We start from the raw sequence: 19,354 nt of genomic DNA on the forward strand, positions 1-19,354 counted from the left end.
TTTTCTTTGACTAAGTCTGTTTCCTCTATTGTATCTTCAGCGCTTGAGATTCTCTCTTCCACCTCTTATATTCTGCTATATATGCTTGCATTTGGGGTTTCTGATCATTTTCTCATGATTTCTGCTTCTATAATTCCCTTGGCTTGTGTTTTCTTTATTGTCAGTTTTCAAGTCTTGAATAATTTCTTTCATATGTTTGATTTCTTTTTATGGTTTTCTTTAAGGGATTTGTTGATGTCTTCCAATTTTGTTTGTCTTTTCCTCCGTTTCTTTGAGGGAATTTTTCATTTCCTCTTTAAGGACCTCAAATATTCTCCTAAAGTTATTTTTTAGGTCATTTTCTTCTGCTTCATCTATATTTGGTTGTTCAAGTCTTGCTATTGTAGGGTCACTAGTTTTTACTGGTGTCGTGTTGCTCTTTGTGGTATTGCATGTGTTCTTTTTTTATTTAATAAAGTTTTATTTTTCCAAATGTACAGCTGATTGAATCTGTTCATGCATCTTCACCAGCAGTGGGGGCATCTCCACCCTTTGTGTTTCTGGTGTAAATTACTTGGGCTCTGTGCTTTGAAACCAGCTTGATAAGGTCTTTACTAAGGAGCTCCTGAAGGGCTGCCCTGGCCAAGGAACTGCGAATCTTTAGTCTCTCAGAGACCGCGGCTGGAGTAGTAAGTTTATAGTTGGGAACTTCCTTACAGAGTTTGTCGTATGTGTCCTTGTCAAACAGGTCTAGATTGTTGAGCTTGTCCCAAACTTTGCCTTTGGACCACTTCTTTTTTTGGGCTTGCCACCGGACTTATTTACTGGGTCTTTGTCTCTTTTGGCCGACGTTCCGCCATCTTTCTTCTTCTTGTCATCCTTGGGCGGCATGATGAAGCTCTGAGAGTGGCGATGACCACTGCAGTCTCCCTAAGATGTCGGGGGAAAAAAGGAACTGCGTGCGTTCTTACCTTGTCTACCCATCTTTTCCTCTGATTGGTATAGTTGGGGCTGTCTGTGACTCTGGTGATCAATCTTCCAGGTGTCAGTGAATCCAAGTCTCAGATGGTTGCTCTTTGTGGGGTAGTCAGGGCCAAGGTTCCAGTCATCCCATTGGTCACTCAGTGTTCCTGGAAGTTGCTTGGTGCTCCCAGGGTTTGCTCTGCAGTACCAGGGGTTGGTCATTTGGGCCTGCTCTCACAGAAGTTGCTTGCTTGGGGCTCTCTCTGCTGAGATTGCTGCCTTGGGCCTGCTCTGGCAGAGGTCTTGGCTCAGGCCTACTTCCTTGGAGGTCCCAGACTCATTACCAGAGGTCTCTGATTCCAGCCAACTCCCTCAGCGGTTGCTCCCTTGTACCTGCTCCTGTGGAGTTCACCGTCTCAGGCCTGCTCCAGTTTAGGTTACTGGCTCAGTCCTGTTTCTGTAAATGTCCCTGGTCTGGGTCTGCTCCTGTGGAGGTCCCTGGCTTGAACTTGGTCCTGCAAAGGTCTCTAGCTCCGGTCTACTCCCTTGGAGGTCCCAGACTTGGGTGTGCCTGGACCCGCAGAGGTCCTGGCTCAGCCCTACTCCCTTGGAGGTCCAACCTTCAAGTTCTTGTCCATTCTTAAAGTTCACAGCATTGTGGGTCACTCTTCCACTTCCCTTGACCTTAGCAGATTCTTGGCCTAGGCTAGGGAGATGGTTCAACTAATAGAGTGCTTGCCATGCCAATGTGAGGACCAGAGTTCCGATTTCTAGAACCCATATAGATGCACAAAACCTGGCCTTTATGGAAGCCTTCTCTTCTCCCAGCACTTTGGAGGCAGAAATAGGAAAGCCCGATGGCAAACTGGCCAGCTAGAATTAGTCAGAATTAGCAAGTTCCAGGTTTTGTGAGCAACTCTGCCTCCATAAATAAAATAGAGAGCGGTAGAGGAAGACACTTGTCAACTTTGGGCTTGCACGTGTGTAGATACACATAGACACATGCACGCACAGCACATAGATCACAAAGGAAAAGAAAGAAAGGAAGACAGGGAAAGAGGGAGGGAGGGGGGAGGAAAGGACAGAGGGAGGGAGGTCAGTCCTGGGCCTGAGTGAAGCTCCCGGATGAGAGGGATTTCTACCCAGCACTCCTTGCTCTCCTCTCCGTCATCTTTCCCAGCCCTCATCACGTTCACATATTGCCATAGCTGACTTATTTATCTTGTTTATTATCTGTTTCTACCACTCAGCCTGTGCTGTCCAATATGGAGGCCAGTGGCCACAAGGGGCCGTTTGGTCAAAGGAAATGTGACTGGTCTGAATTGCCACACGCTCCTAAGTATAAAATACACATCAGATTATGAAGACTTGGTGCTAAAAAGCGAACGAAAGACCTCATCTTTAATTTTAATAACACCGCTCACCGAAGCCTACAGACTGGAGTCTATAAAATGAATCTCATCCCAGTCTTACAAAGTAGCTGCTAGAAATTTAACATGAACTCCATGCCCCGCAGCACTTTTCTGCTGGAGATTCTTGCCGTAAACTAGGGATGGATGGACGTGGCCTGAGTGTCACATGTCGCAAGCCACCTGCTTGGGGGTGGCCCAAGAATAAGAATAGTCATTCCCTCTCTAAGGGATTATAAGAAAACAAAGACATTCTTATACTCAACAAACCAACATGTGGCCCACAAAGCCCAAACTGCTTTCTCTGGCCTTGACAGGAAGTATCTGTTGCTGCTGTTGCTGCTGCTAGGCTGTAAGATTAACCAAGGCTTGGGCTTCTGTCACTTCTGGTTTTCATTGTGTTCCTGGTGCCCCACGTGGTCCATACCTTATGTACACTATTGGGTACCTAGTAGGTGTTCAGTAGATATTTGGTAAGTGGATGAGTGGATGGCTGCAATTCCCCGATGGCTGTTGTGCCTGCTGCTCTAGAGGGCAGATGAGTGATCCCCTACATCCCACCACCCTACCGGATGTGGGACTGTGTACTGTCTCTTAGCATCTGTTTCGAGGTCAGAGCCACTAGCGACCTTCCCAGCTGCTGGGGCTTTGGGTTAGAGGATGTGGACAGGAAATCACCCACTCCCTGACCTCAGAGCAATGCTGGCTGAGGAGGAGAAAGAGCTCTGTGTGGGAAGGGCAGTTAGTCCTGGCTGGGAAGCCGGGTTCAGAGGATGCAGTCTTCAGTGACAGATCTTCTCCTGGGAGCCAAGGAGCCTAGATATGAAAGGCAAAGTGACTGGAGCCTCAGGGAGTCCCAACCAACACTGGGCCCTCTTCCTTGTGATGTGGCTCCCTGCATAGGGTGATGTGGCTCCCTGTATAGGGTGATGTGGTTTCCTGTGTAGGGTGATGTGGCTCCCTCTGGAGGGTAGTGTGGCTTTGATGGATTAGAAACCAGAATTTGTCCATTATGTTTTTCTAAAAGTAGGTTTTGTGCTTTGGCTCCTTTGTGTTTAGCTCTTATATCTTTTGTAATAGAATTATTTTTATTTTAAAATTTTTATTTTATTTCATTTTTTGTGGTTTTTTTTTTTTGAGACAGGACATATAGCCCTTGCTTTCCTGTGTAGAACAGGCTGGCTTTGAGCTCAGGGATCTGCTTGTCTCTGCCTCCTAAGTGCTAGGATCAAAAGCATGTACCACGATGCCTGGCTTGTAATATAATTCTTGTTCTGGTTGACATTATTTTTAGTTTTTGAGACAGGCTCTTGCTATGTAGTCCAGGTTTGCATTTTTGAGGGACAGGTATTAGACAAACCCCTGGTAGGCCGAGAGATAGGGAGAGGAGCCACCATGGGGCCATGGCTAGGTAACAAAGGAGTAAGTTTCCAGGACTGCCAGCATCTTCCTCACCCTCCTGACTTGAAACAAAAGCCTGGCAGCTGTGGTCTCCACCAGCAGGTCCCCTACTGATGAACTGGCTCTAGTAGTTCAAAGCCTGCTCAGGACAGGCCACACAATAGCTGCTGACCAATCAATCAACCATCCATCTTCAAACCTACCAACTCTAAAGTAGGGCAGGAGGCTCTTGAGAGGTTTTAAACCCCAACCCTCGAGAAGACACTGGATCTCTTGGCTTGCCAAGTCCTTCTATTTTACAGAGGGTTTTTTTCTCTGTGTGTCTCTGCAGGTGTGAGTTTCCTTACCCTCAATAAACACCTTCCGTCAGCTGCTGGTTCTGTCTGTGTTGCTTGAGATTTCTCTGTTGTGACCTGTTGTAGTTGAGGTTTTTTTTCCTGCCTTTTAATTCCCTAACTGGCAGAGAAAATGAACCTGATCAAGACCCCTAGTCGGTATTATTTCAAGACTCCTAGACTGCAACACTTTCTATCCTACCAACTCAGCCTCCTGAGTGCCACACTACAGGTGTGGGCCATCACCTACCCAGTTTACTCCTAAGGCCTGTAGGATGCTTCAGAGAGTTGGGACACTTGCTGTGCAAACCTGATGACTTGGATTTGATCCACATAGAGGTGGAAGGGGAGTACTAACTCCACAAAGTTGTCCTGTCGCATGCACATGCACACTCATGCACGCACACACACACACAGACACACACACACACACACACACACACACACACACCATGAAGAATGCATTTTCACCCTTTGCATCTTCTAGCATGCAGAGTGAAGTGAAAAGAATGGGTTTTGGCATCTGCCTTTTCATACACAACCAAGAGAGGATGCAGAAGTCCCCAGGAAACGCTCACAGCACAGGGGAAAGAAAGGTTTGCTTAGGCAGGAGGAGGGGTATTTGCTGGAGGCCTGGCCTTTGAAATCAGATGCACTTTCCAGGGGGAACATTCTTAGCCTTTCTGGTAGAATGTCTCACAGGGATGGGGTTGAGAGGGTCAGTAGCAGTGGCTGAGTAGAGAACAGCCCATAATGGGCCCTAGATGAGCAGCTTCAGATTCCCTGAAATGGGAATTATAAGTGGTTGTGAACAGCTTGATACGGATGCTGAGAACTGAACCTGGGCCCTCTACAAGAGCACTGACCACTCTTTCTTTTTCTTTCTTTTGTCTCTCTATGTAGACCTTACTGTCCTATGTAGTTCACTATGTAGACCAGGATGGCCTCAAACTCAGCCTCCTGAATGCTAGGCTCAAAGGTATGTGCCACCACGCCCAGAGCACTGAGAACTCTTTACTGAGCCACCCTCCACTTTTCTTTGAATTTGCCCAAGACATAGCCTCCATTCCAGGTGGTGGTCAGTTGGAACCTCCAGCTCAGCCCCATTTCCCTCTCCAAACCCCATCCTCTCAGAAAAACCACTAAAAAGCCCAGTTCCGTGTTCCTGGTGGTTGGGGCAGTTCCTCCCCAGAAGATGCTAGCTGCCCAATTCCCACCTAAAGCATTATAATTGGGCACAGGCCCAGCTTTTGGTGGACATGTTATCACCTCCCATGCCACCCCACCGGTGACCTGCGCATACGAGGTATTTCAGCTCCTTCCTTTAGGTGGATCATGTGATTTTTTTCTGTCCCTTCACTTGCCTCGATTTCTGGGGGCTGGGAGAATAATCTGGGAGCTGCTTTGCTCAGAATAAACCTGGTCTTTTGCTTTTTAATTTGGCTTGATCTGGCTTACTGCATTGGTGGAGAAACCTATTATCTGAGTATAGAAAACCTTGTATAGAAACATTGGTGTCGAAACCTGGGAGATCCAGTGCCTCGACCACGTAGCAGGCTACTATTTTATCTCCCTCTCTGCCAGAAAGGAATGACTTTCGACTTGTGGTAAGTCACCCATTTCCAAGCCACTGGCCACAGAGGTCTGGGACCTCCTTCGGGTCAAGACCCCTTCTGGGTCTAGACCCTTGGACTTCCAGCCAAGTCGAGGCCGTGCCAGGCAACCCTGATCTGTTGCTGGAGCAAAGACTGACTTTGTTCCACGGGACCTTTGTGGAGGAGATGTCCTACCCAAAGGCAACCCCGCACCCACCCACCGCACAACCCCAGGCTACAGCGATGGTCACACAGCTCTAGTGGTCAGTCTCCTGCACAGGCTTGGAAAAAGGCAACCGCAGGTCTAAACCTGATCCTCAGTCACCCAGGGGGTGTCTACTGCAAAATTTATCCAAACTGGGGCCGTCTCACACCATTTGGCAAGTGGTTTGAGCTCCCTCATCCAGGTTTTTTTTAATTCTACACTCATGCCCCTCCCTCTTCCATGTTCTCTGTCTGTCTGTACTTTGCCCCTCCCCTTCTCTGTTCTTTTTGTCTGTCTATCCGCCTCTCACGTCTCCGCTTGGAGATGACCTTCCTCTCTTTTACTCTCCCAACCCCCCAATAAACCTCTTGCCCTGACTCTTGTTGTTCCTGGTGTGTTCTCTTAGTGGCAGGGCCCAGTGAAAGGTACCCACTTTGCCTTTTTACTCACTAGGCTCTCCTGGCATTTGGTTTGGCTATGCTGGGATTCTACCCACAACAAATCTGGTCTCTTTGTCTGTTTCTGTCTGCTCTCCCACCCTGAACTGCATAAATATCCACCCTTACATTGTTACAACATGGGAGTCAGAGCTGAAGGGGCGGGCTGCTTCATGCCTAACACAATGCCAGTTCTCCTACAGTGTCTGATGCTCTGGCCCGTAATAAAGTATGTACGGATTTTGTCTGTGACTGAATCTAACTCCAAATTTCAGAGTCCGATTTTCCTATGTTACTTTCCACATGGACACGTGCGCTTATCTGGCTCCTGCAGCCTACTGCACCCACGAGGATACCTCTTCTGCTTGCTCCCCTCTCTGAGCAGCCTGGGAGACAGCTTCAGCTCCGGTCCACTGTATGCTCCACAGGGCTCTGGCTCTTGTGACCTGTTGACCCGCGTGACACCTCCCTCATCTGCCCCACCCCATTGCAGTCAGACTGCAGACCCTCTTAGCCTGTCTCACAGTCTCCGCCTGCAGCGCTGCAGCTTGTTTTTTCTCTCAGCACACTTGCACAGTGTTCCCCTCTGCGGCTCTTTTCCTTCCTCCACGGACTCAGATTTTATTGCAACAGCGTGACCTCAATACAAATCAACGGCCAAAATTGGCGAACTTGTAGTTTCCAAATGCTTGCAAATCATAAACAACTGCTACTGCCACAGACGAAGGGTCCCCAAATATCTTATTCCTTAACTTAACTCTGCTACACTCCAAAGTCTCTCACGGCTGAGGCTCTACTTCCTCACTCCTGAAAATCTTTTATTCCTATAGTGTACTTGCATATTGCTCTGTACTGTAAACTACTAAATCAGAATGTGTAACTTTCTCATTTGGCACAGTTTAAAATCTATATAATTTGTAACAAAGTCTGCTTTCCGCAGAAAGTTCTGCTTGTCTCACTGTTTTAAAAGCTCTATTTTGGTATGTATGTATGGATCTGTGCCTGTATTTTCTTGGGGACGTGGGAGTCACACAGAATTACTTCAGGCTCAGTTGGGTGTGTAAACGTACGTGGCCACTGCATGTTTGTTTCTGACTGGTCTTGACGGCCTGAGTTTACGTGCTCCATGTGTCTTGCTAATAGCTCAGCTATTATTGAAACTAACTGCCTGGGCTCAGAATTTGTCTCTTGGATTTCTGGCCACTGAATCTGATGCAATGGCAGAGATTCATATCTCATTTGGTTATAAATAATATTGAAGTTATGTCATGCTGTTCTACCTTATTTTAAAAAATAGCTAAGGAATTGGGTATGGTAAATTTTTGTAACAAAAGTTAACTTAAAACTTACAACTCCAAATTGGAGCTGCTCTGGGAAGCAACACATGCTTTTCCATCATCATAATCGAGGATAGCCACATGGACAGTCACCATTTTGACTAAGGTTGGAGAAGAGGGAGGTCATGTGATTTCACCACTATCTTGATTAAAGGTGACCACTTAGAGTGGACCTACCAAGAAGACAATAGGTCTCCGAGATATTTTGGGTTAGGATGGATTTTTGTATTATAATTCTTGCCCTGTTCTAAAAACAAGGTTTATGAAAGATAGGATTTAAAACAATGCTGGCTTAATAGGATGTTCAAGCTGCACCTCCGCATTCATGTATCAGGATGTATCTTACTGGCAGCCAGTGTTTGAATGTCTAACCTTGCTTTTACTAACATTGTTAAGCTGTAGTTAGTTTGGTAAACTAAGTCATACAGAAAACTGTTGTGTTCTATAATGGTGTACTTTAAAAGGATCAGGAAAGATCTCAGTCTCTTTGTGGACTGTGTTTATGAGTTAAAAGTCTTATCTTGATATTAAGAGTGTCCATTCATAAGCGGTTATTTTTAAGGCTAACCTTAACAGGGATAAAGCTATAAAATCCTAATCTTCTCAGACACACAAGGTAACCGGCAGTCACCTCATAAAGGATCAGCTTCTTTGATACGTTCAGGCTTAGCTTCTCAGATATTTTCACAGTTGAACCTAAAACAAGTAACTACAAACAAACATTTGTCTAGTTTAGATGTACCTAACAGGTAATGATTCCCCAACGCTTCAGGACCTGAGAATATGGCATTTAAAATGTTTAATAACAAAGCTTTTCGTGATCGAGACATGCCCACTCCTGGCAGCACCCCCATCTCCTCCAATGAAGATGGATGGGCACAGAAGTACTTTCACCTGGAGCTTGTTTTAAATGTAGCAAATCCAGTCACGGCGCAGGAAAAACTGCTTTACACCTCAACTGCTGCCAAGACCCTGTCCAGACTGTGGACAAGCAGGACACTGGGAAATTGATTGCCCTGCTTTGCTAAGACAAGGTAGGCTGGTCTCCCCAAATTCCTACTCCACAGAAAAGTCAGTCAGATCTTCCAGGCCTGGCAGCTAAAGACTGATACTGCCCTGGGACCTCTGTCCCCAACGACCATGGAGGAACCTGGGGTGACGCTCTAGGCAGCCAGTATATCCCTGCCATTTTTGATAGATTTGGAAGCTGTCTCACTTCTGCTTCCTTCTCAGAGCTGATGGTGTTTGATGACCAGGGTACCGACAGCTTCAGCAGTTCCTCTCCCCCTGATTCCCAAGTCTGCAGCCAGTTTGGGAGTTCATTAGCTAAGTTTCTTATTAAAAATACAGACAGCTTTGCCTTGTTCACAGGCTTCATAGTAAAGGATAAACGGTTTCAGATGTAACTTCCCACTAAAGGAACACAGGAGACGGTTTAAGGTATGTGAAGATGTCTGGACTTCTGTCCTTCTTCCGTATTATTCCACTGGAATTTCAGAGGGTCGGCGTTTAGCATTGATACGTGGGGCTCTGATAAACTGATGGAGCACTGACTATTTACAGTTCAGTCACAGGCTCAGATTTTAAATTTCCTCTGGTTGTCTTCTAAGTATAAACTTAGAGGTGTGTTTCATCGGCTAAAACCAGGCTCTCTGGACATAGGAAAAATATTCACACCTTTGACTCCAAATCCATCGCCTTTGCTACAACACTAAGTGTAAATCTGTTCCACTGTTTTACAGCCTGCAAGTTCCTGGTGAAAGAGGACTGCTACTGTATCAAGGAATCTGGCCAAGTCACTCCACAAACTGTCTGAAGAGCTCCTCAGTATAACCAGAGCACATCCCATGGCTGGCCCCATTCATAGGCTGGTATTAATAATCGTTTTTTTTTTCTCTTAGCAACTTGCCTTCTCTGCCTCCTCAAGAAACACACTCCTGAGGTCTCCAGGATGGCAGTTAACCAAATGCTTCTTCACCCACACCTCTGGCTGAACGTGAGTCCACCGACTCCTTAACTCCCCCTCTCACATCGTCCCTTGCCAATAAGTAACCAGATTTGAATGGGCACCCATATTCCCAAGAAGGTTGTGATGTTTGGCTGGAATCTCCAGCTCAGCCCCATTTCTCTCTCTCCAAACCCCGCCCTCTCATAAAAAAAAACCCACCCAAAAGTCCAGTTCCACATTGCTGGCAGTTGTGGTGGTTGCCCTCCTGAAGTTGCTAGCTGCTCAGTCCCTGCCTAAAGCATTATAATTGGGCACAAACCCAGCTTGTGGTGGACCTGTCATCACCCCATGTATTTAAGCTCCCTCCTTTAGATTGGCCATGTGGTTTTTTTCTCCTGTCCCTTCCCCTGCCTTGATCTCTGGGGCTGGAGGAGTCACCTGGGAGTTGCTTTGCTCAGAATAAACCTGATCTTTCATGTTTTAGTTCAACTTGATCTGGCTTTCTATGTTGGTGCAGAACCTTATTATCGGGGTACAGACAACCTATTAGGTGGTTCCTGCAGATGGTACAATGAAGGAGACCACCCAGCTCGGCTTGGGGAGGGGCTTAGGGGAATCTCTGGAGGAGGTGACTTGAACACTTTAAAAAGTTTTATACTTTATTTATTCATTCTGTGTTTGGGGGTGGGGTATGTATATGGCATGGTGTGTGTGTGTGTGTGTGTGTGTGTGTGTGTGTGTGTGTGTGTGTGTGTAGGTCAGAAGACATGCTTTGGTAGTTGGTTCTCTCCTTCTGCCAAGTGGGTCTCTGGGATTGAACTCAGATCTTCTGGCTGGGTGGCAAGCATCTTTATATGCAGAGCCATCTCAAAAGCACTATTTTTAAAATCACTGATAGAGAGCTACCCAAGCTATTTGCCCAACATAAGTACAGCTGGGGGCTATTGTAATTGGTAGAGCGCTTGCCTAGCATGCAAGTAGCCCTGTGTTTGCTCTCCAGCGGTGCCTAAGCCAGGCATGGTTGTATGTCTCTACACTCTAGAGGTGAAAGCAGGGGATCAGAAATGCAAGATCATCCTCAGCTATATAGAGCTTGAGACCAGATCATGTCTTTAAAAAAAGGACTAGACATGGATCGGGAGCAGCATTTAGGCAAGCACTCTGCCACCGAGCCTCACTCTCCCAGTCGTGCTTGGGAAAGCCATGCTTTCAGGGAAGCCTGAGTGTCCACAGGGCAGGGAGAGAGTCTATGCAGAGCGGAACACAGATGAAAGGGTTGGAGACAGAACGGCACCTGAAACTCAGAATCCTTCTGCAGAGGTGGGCATCTGTGGGGGCAGCAGGGGAGGGAGAGGGATGGGGAGGATTTGAACGCTGGACTCAGGAGTGGGGAATAATGTTGGCCGAGTGATGGGAAACCCTTGGGCGTGGGATTATACTTTGATTTTGAGTGAGAGACCTGTGGCTAAGGGGAGGGAAGGTCTTGCTCAAGCTCCACAGACTGAGAGCTGAATCCGAACCTCTGGGGCAGCCAAGGCCTGCCTTGGATAACAGTGTTAATGACTCTAACTCACTTCAGTCCATTAACGAGTCTTTATTGAGCTGGAGCAGGCGCCAGGAGTGCGTGGGTGTGAGCTGGTATGCAGGCGCCTGGGAGCCCTGCCCCCACAGGAGATGGTCATCTGAGCCTCCCTGGACAGGATCTGAGGCTGAGGTATTGTCCCCTGCCCCTGTCACCACCCCTAGACTGCAGAGCCTCCAGGCATCCGTTTGGACTAGTTTGGACTCTGTTCATGGGGTGGGTGATTGAAGTGTGTGGTCACTGTGGACACTTGGGACTAAGCTTCAGTCTTTTTCAGGGTTGCCTGCCTTTCAATTCCCATCTCTAATTGTTGTCATGAGTAAGGCAGCATCAGGAGAGGTTAGAGGGAAGCCTGAGAACCCTGGCTGACTGAGGGGGTCTGAGTGTACCGAAAACAGATGCTGACCAGAAGTGGTCCCAAGCTCAGCCTGGATAGAATAATTCATTCACATGTATGAGACCGCATGACTATGCACGCACATGCACACACACACACACACACACACACACACACACACAACCCCGAAACAAATAATGCCCATGGGTTGGCTGAGTTAGGCTTAGGACAAGGCAGGGAGTCCCACCCTGCCACTCCTCTGGCCACATGGTCCTGGTTATGAAGCTGACAGTGCTGAAGGGACAGGAGGAGGACCCAGTCCTGCCTTGGTTCTGCTCCTGTTTCTGGTTGTGGCACTGAACCAATCACAGTCTTCAGTAAGCCTCAGCTTTTCTGTCAGCCTCGTGGTACCAAGTCTCTACTTGAACCACCTCCTAGGGCTGAGTAGAAGCCAAAGCCAGATCACTTTAATGCATTTTCTGGGTTGCTTACAGAGGTTTTAAGAGCCAGGAGCTGCCTGGACTTTTGGGTGTAGTCCTGAGAAGTGTTAAAATATTAATCCCATTTCACAGATGTAAAAACCAAGGCCCCCCAAAGTAGAAAGACAATCAAGACCACACTACCAAGCCCTGTAGCCTGATCCTTGCCCCCTGGAGATGTCAGAGTCCCTACACAGGGTTGCTTTTCCACAGCCTGGATGCCATGGTGCTCATTGCTTCATCAGTTTTGAGTGTCTTGTTCTTTCCTTTTCCTCCTCCTCTTCTTTTTTAATATTTAAGAGTCTTAACTCTTACTCTAAGCTGGCTTCAAGCTCACAGCAATACTCCTGCCTCGTCTTCCTGAGTGCCGAGACTACAGGCCTGTGCCGCCATGTCCAGCCTCAAGGCTGGCATTTGTTTTTATGTCTGTATGTGGGGTGGCCTGTGAGCGGGCTGCTGTCTGCCTGTGAGCATAAAGCTGACAAGAGGCGCTGGCAGAGTGTGGAAACTGTCAGCAGGGCAGCCGCCTGTGAAATTAACATGATATCAAAAGCGTCAATGTTTATTTACTGGAAATATCTGGACAGGATGCAGATCAGGCCTGCAGCTGGTGCCTGAGGGTGAGGGTCACCTCTGCCTGTTCCTCCGCAGCCACTCGGCCCTACTGGCAAAACCAAATGAATCCCTGGCTGAGATCTCTGCTCTTCCTAACTCGCTGGGAGTCGGCGCTCAGGGAGAAACAGGGCTTCGGGGACTTTTGTCCTATAATGGTGCCAGGCTCTAGTGGATAGCGTGGGCCCTTCTCCCTGGGGTGCAAGGGTGGAAGGGTGGACACACGGGGAACTCATGGCCCTGCAGATCAACTTTCTTTTCTTCCCCAGCCAGGTAGGGTCAGCAAGTTCTCCATGAACCTCTAGCCTTAGCTGATTGGACCAGAGTGATGTCACCTGACTCAATTCAGCCAATCAGAACATATCTTGTAGGACTTCAAAACCAGGGACCTTAATTTTGGCTAGGAGGTGGGAGCTGAAACGGAGGTGTCTGGAGACAAGGGGAACTGTACAGAGGGAACAGAGTCCAGAGCCGGCTCCCAGGAGATCCCTCTCCCACCCCAGTGCTTTCCAGATTGGGAGAGGAAAGACTGGAGATTTAAGAGGTTGGTTTTTTAAAATGTGTTTTTTGCTGGGTATGGGGGTGCTTTAATCTCAGCACTGGGAAGGCAGAGGTGGGCGGATCTCTGTGAGTTCAAGGACAGAGTGGTCTACAAAGAGAGACCCAGGCTAGTCAAGGCCACCAAACAACGACAACAACAAAAAAACCCACCACGAACTATTATTTTGTTGTTGTTGTTGAAGGAGGTAGCATATTCCACCGTGGGCGTGGAGGCCAGTACAGGGCCTAGTCATGACAAGCTCAATAGAGGCCTGAGTTTCAGATTACTCTGAGGCCACACCTGGTTCCAAGAAAGATCACAAACTGAGACCACCCAGGAATGAGCCATCCATGGGGAAAGTACCTAATGTTCCAGCCATTATATAGGATCACCTGATGTTCCTTAGCCCAGCACCTAGCCTTCCCCTTTCACCAAGATACACCTAGACAAATCAGCCAACCAGGGGGTCCTGAACCTTAGAAACCCCTCACCCCAACCTCTGCTATGATAAAAACCCCACCCCGACTGAACTAGGGGCTCTCTGCTCGTACCAAGGCATTGGACACACAGAGTCCAAGTCCAAACTTGAATAAAGGCTCTTTGTTTTCACACATGGGACTCGGTCTCTGTGGTGGCCTTTTGGGGGTCCCCAGGATCTGGGCATAACAGTCAGAGGACTTTGTAAGAGTTGGTTGTCTCCTTCCGACTTTACATGGGTTCCGGGTCTGAACTGCTTTCTCAGCAAGTGTCTTGATTCACCCAGCTGTCTTGCTGGCTCCAAAGCCTGGCAGGTCTTTCTGCAATCCTGCTTCTTAACATTTCGTTGTAGTCTATGTTCATCCAAGGACAGTGGCCCTGGGACAGAGTCTGACTGTGAGCAAAAGAACAAGAAACTGCGTTATTTGGGAAGGATGAAGAGGCTCTCATCCATGCTGTATCTATGGTAACAAAGTCAGGAATTCGCTGTGTCCTACAGCACTGAAGCCCCTGAGAAGCAGGCTGGGGGACCACAGAGGGAAACAGAACCTGTGTTCTGTTTCTTGTGGGGACATCCCCTTGCTGGCCTCTGCTCCTCCAGGGTCTGCAGGGTGGTGGCAGGACTCGTCACTCATACACCTTCCCCAGCCTCCCTCTTGACAAAACCAGATTCAAACATCCCAGGGAAGGGTCTGGTCAGCTGTATGTGGTTAAGGCAGGTGCTGGTTCTCAACGGCCAGGACGGTGTGGGTCAGGTGCCCTCATAGACCAGGCATGACTAGGGCAGGGGGTCCTATCAGATTGCAGTTCCCACTCACCCCACACGGTCAGGGGTGGGGAGACACATCTCACAGAACTGAGGCCCTGTGACCAGACAGAACAAGAGCCGTCCGTTCTGTTTCCCCAGCATGGGAATGGGGATGGGGTGGGATCAGGCCAAGAAGAGAACCAGAGAGAACTAAGTGGTCTCTATTGCTGACAATGCAGTGATGGGCTCAAACCCCTCCTTTTCCGCGAGGAAGTTTCCACGGGTTGGGCTGACTTCCTTCTGTGATGGAATTGCAGGCCTAGTATGCTGATATGGTGGGAAAGGGCCTCTGCATGTATCCTGATCCTGTAGGTGGGCCTGGCCCGGGAAATCTCTATTCTTACCATATGTTCTAGGGCTGCCTGAGTAACACTGATTTAGGCAATCAGAGTGTCCTGAACGAGACCAGACTACTGGCTAACACTGGCCTTCAACGTTGTCTGCACATTCCAAACACCTGGGGAGCTCTTGAGCCGCCCGTGGTCCAGGCAGGAGTCAAGAGTGTGAGAATCTGTTTAAAGCTACCTGTGACTCCACTGGGCAGCTGGAGCCCAGCCATGGATGGGGGCGCGGGTGGAATCATTTCCATTCCACCCGCGTTTCTGCTTCAAGACTTTGTCCTTTCCACAGCCCAGAAGAGGAAGCCTTCACTGCCTCCTGGTCTCGTCCTGGCTGATTGGACCTAATCCTGTCCTGACAGCTCCCTCTGGGAGTCTACAGCTAAACACAGAAGCTGGTGAGTTTTCCCCGGGGGGCTGGGGAAGCTGAGGCTGCTGTCTCAGGGTAACAGGTTCAGTCATGCATGCCCTGACCGGCAGCTCTGAAGAGAAGGACAGGTGACTTTAGCTCTGTGCAGTCACAAGCTGAAGGGGAGGAAGCACATTGCTGTCCCCGCTGGCTGGACTGGACTAGGCTTCTATGAGCCTCTGCTCCACAGGAACGGCTCCCTTCAACCCCCAGACAGAGACTTCTGCAGAGAGGCTACTGTTCTAGGAGTAATGTGGGAACCCAGACGGCCTGGTAGTGAACACACAGAGAGGCCTAGGGCTCTTACTCCATTTCCTGAAGGGCCTACGGTAGGACAGCAGCTGGCACCTACTGGGCGCATCTCTCAAGCCTGGTTCTCTTTCTGGACGTGGTATTCAAGTTTGCCAACAGTCCCATAAGGGGGAGCCATGATCTTCGTTTCTTTTTTTTTTTTTTTTTTTTTTTTTTTTTTTTGCTGAGAAGAGCGGTTATGTGCCTCAGGGTGCCTGCAGATTAGAGCCGAGCAGAGGCTTAAGCTGATGTGCCAAATCACTTCCAACTGATCTCACCAGAAGCCAATTATGTAAAGCAGGGCTGAGGGCAGGTCCTGCTGTGATACAGGAGTGGGGGGCTGCTGCTTGCCTATCCCCCAGAGCCGGGATGGGGGACCGACCATTGAGGAGATGCCTTTAGGCCTGTGTCCCTGGAAGGCAGCAGCAGAGCAGCAATCGAGGAAAAAGGTGGGGTACAGTCTATGAATGAGACACTCAGGATGGGCGAGTTATGGTCCTTCTGATTGATTGTGGTCCCAATCGTTGGGAAATCTACAGGCCACAGAGCGCTTTGTGACCCTCAAGCTGCTCCTAGCCTGTCTTGTGTGATTTCTCACAATGCTTGGTACTCATATCTCCCTTAACAATGTGTGTGTGTGTGTGTGTGTGTGTGTGTGTGTGTGTGTAGGTCAGAGGTCAACTTTTGAGTGTCATTTCCCAGGAGCCATCACTTTGTTTTTCGAGACAGTGTACTCATGGCTTAAGTCTTACTGATTAGGCTAGGGACCAGCCTGTCTCTGCTTCCATTACACGGGGTTACAAGTGTGTCATTGCTTTAGGGTGTTTTGTTTTTGCGGGTTCTGGTGATGAAAATCAGGTTTTTATGATTGCCTAGAAAGCACTTTACCAAATGATCTCTTTCCCCAGCCCTCTCCCTACATTTTTCAATGTTTCCCATGGGCCACTGATGTTGGGGACTGAGGATCCCCAGACCCTGAATTTCCTGTGACCCCCTTGCCTCACCCTCCTCCTATTAATAGCTCTCATAATTTTGGCTTTATTTTTCCCAGATATTCTCTGAGACCCTGATAATTACACGCCAGGAAATCCACTTAACACCCCACCACACATTAAACCAGAATGATATTTTCTCTTCGCCTATGCCATCCTTCGATCTATCCCTAACAAATTAGGCGGAGTTCTAGCTCTTATCCTATCAATCCTCATTCTAGCCCTCAAACCTTTCCTCCACACCTCAAAACAACAAGTAAACAACTTTCTATGCTTGCAGCTGCTCTGAGCAAAACAACTTGTTTTCCTGGGCTTGCAGCTGCTCTGAGCACAAGACCCTCAGGAGTTCCTGATGGCAGGGGGGGTTCTGGTGGCTTGCAGCTCAAGGATCCCGAGAGCTAGGGCGTGGCCATTGGTCAAGGAAGGCACTATATAAGCTGCCCTGGAACACAATAAAGTTGGCATTCTTTAGGAATTCAAGGATGACCCATGTCTCTGTCTTTGTGTGTGTGTGTCAATCTCCAGGCCCTTGTCTGGCTTGCGAATGTAGTGCAGGCGGTATACTACAGGCATAGTACCATAGTACACATAGTACAGGCGCTACAGATCCGTAGTACATGTAGTAGCACAAATAGTACACACTGGCTGTTCCTCCTGCCCCCCAGACTCCCCAAGAGTAAGGACTCTGCTTAGCACATCCTTCCTAATACCCCCAGTGCTTCTCTGTGACTGGTGGAAGTAGGGACCCAGTTGGGCGGGAAGGAGGAAGGAACTGTTCCAGAGCAAGCAACATTCCACTTTCTAGATGGGGAAAACCCAGAGGGGAGACTAACCAGGGTCACACAGGAATGACAGCTGTTTTGTTGGGTTAGTACCCAACTCAGTGGACCATCCAGGATGCATATAGGCATACACTGTTGTGGGCGGGTGTACAAATCCAGGTTTTATGTGGAATGGGAGGGTCTAAAGCCTCACCCGACAACCAGTGCCTCCTTAGGTGGGGGAACAACTTCCCCTTCTGGCAGGAGCAGGTGAATCTTCCTAGAGCTGGAGGCAATGGGTCATGAAATAGAGAATGTGCTAGCAGAGCCTGGCCTAGGAGCCTGGTGGAAACCATGCTTGCTTTTAATGTAAAGGAGACCATGCATGCTTGTCCACTCAACAGGAAAATGACAACCAGGACGGCCAATTTCACCCCAATGGGACAAATCTCTTTTTGGGGGTAGGGCACCTGGTGGTGGAGGAGCTCTGACTGTGTGGCAGGGACAGACCCTCCTCGTGTGCCTAGGAGGCTCTTGCTTTTGTGGCCCGTGGTTGTTCTGGACATTGTGAGAAAGACTGAGCACTGAAAGCTGTGGGAACCTGCACGAATCATAACAGTAGGGGCAAACATTTATTGGCCACTTATTCTGTGCCAAATCCAGCTCTAAGGGCCTCGAAGGCACGATCTAATTCACTCCTCACAAGCTGAATGGGCAGCTTGCCACAGTCACACAGCTGGCTGGTGGCAGAGCCAAGATTTGGACCCAGCTCTCTTGGCTGCACACCCTGTGCTCTTAAACCCCTACATTCAGCCCAACTTCCTGATATGCTGTATTTCAGTGGATCAAAAACTCGAGGTCTGATCTCACCTGGTCCTCATGTTAGCAGATCCAAAATTAGGGGATTCGTTTATGGAAGGGCCTAGACCACGAACTGAAGTTTGCCATAGAAACTGTGTGTGTGTGTGTGTGTGTGTGTGTGAGAGAGAGAGAGAGAGAGAGAGAGAGAGAGAGAGAGAGAGAGAGAGAGAGAGAGAGAGAGAGAGAGCACATGCAAGTATATACAGTTAGGAGAGAGTTGGGGACCCATGGTTCTCTGGCCAGGATACTCACCTGTTCTAAGACCATCCAGAGGGATCAGCACCATCGTGGCTCATTTTCACCTGAAGGCTCCTGAGCCACCTTTAATACTTCAGCCCTCAGCCTCCCAACCTTTTAAGAATGAGGGCCAAGGCACACGGGTCCAAAAGGCAGTGTATGTATGGGATTCCCATGGCCATGCCCCTTTCCGAATAGCCCCTCCAAGCATAGCCAGGCAGCACAGGTTTGTTGCCTAGGAGACAGTGCTCAGAGTGCACTCATTGGTTGTCCCAGGCTCTGAGAATGAGGAGGCTTCAGGCTAAGGCTACCATGTATGCAAATATTGTTTGGCCCTGTGTGTGTGTGTGTGTGTGTGTGTGTGTGTGTGTGTGACTTTGTGTGGCTGTAATCTGCTGTCCTGTCAGGGAGAATGGGAGGCTGTACAGATGTGAGTTCTTAGTTGTGCATGTGTGCTTGTTGGTGTGGGGTATGTGTGTGTGTGCATACTCTGAACTCTGCCTGCCCCAGTACTTCCCTCCTTAAACTGTGAAATATATCACTCTTGTGCTCAGGCACTCCAGCTCCCCATTGCCCAGACAATGCTCTATCCTGCCTCAGTTTACCTGTCCTCTCCACAGAAACATCAAGTGCCAATAGGACGGAAGATGCTCTCTAACACAAGGAGATCTCAAAAGCAAAGACAAAGCATTCAAGTAGGTTTTCATTTTAAGCCAGGGGACTTGGAGCTGAGGGTCTGGGACCCTTTGACAATTTGGTGCCTGGTTTTGATTCCCTCCCTGCCCACACCCCCCTCCCCACTGTTCTCCGCATGAATGGTTACTATACCCTAACCTGCCACTGCTGGTGGGATTCTGGACTTCATAGCTAGCTGCACATGCAGTCCCCAAGTGGGACCTCCCATGAACTCCTAACAAGTATGCTGGGAACCCATTCTGCTCTGCTCACGTCCTCTCTATAGAATAGTTCACCCAATCACCTAACCCACACCCTAGGAGTCCTTTCTGCCTGGCTGACTGC

At 48.7% G+C, this 19,354-nt stretch overlaps 1 pseudogene; it reads right to left on the minus strand.

Annotated features, from left to right (window-relative positions):
• Window positions 1-493: 493 nt before the first annotated feature.
• On the minus strand, window positions 494-870 carry LOC119808803 (annotated as a pseudogene).
• Window positions 871-19,354: the final 18,484 nt, after the last annotated feature.

This window comes from Arvicola amphibius, chromosome 3 (genome assembly GCF_903992535.2).
Source record: "Arvicola amphibius chromosome 3, mArvAmp1.2, whole genome shotgun sequence".
Taxonomy (NCBI): Eukaryota; Metazoa; Chordata; class Mammalia; order Rodentia; family Cricetidae; genus Arvicola; species Arvicola amphibius.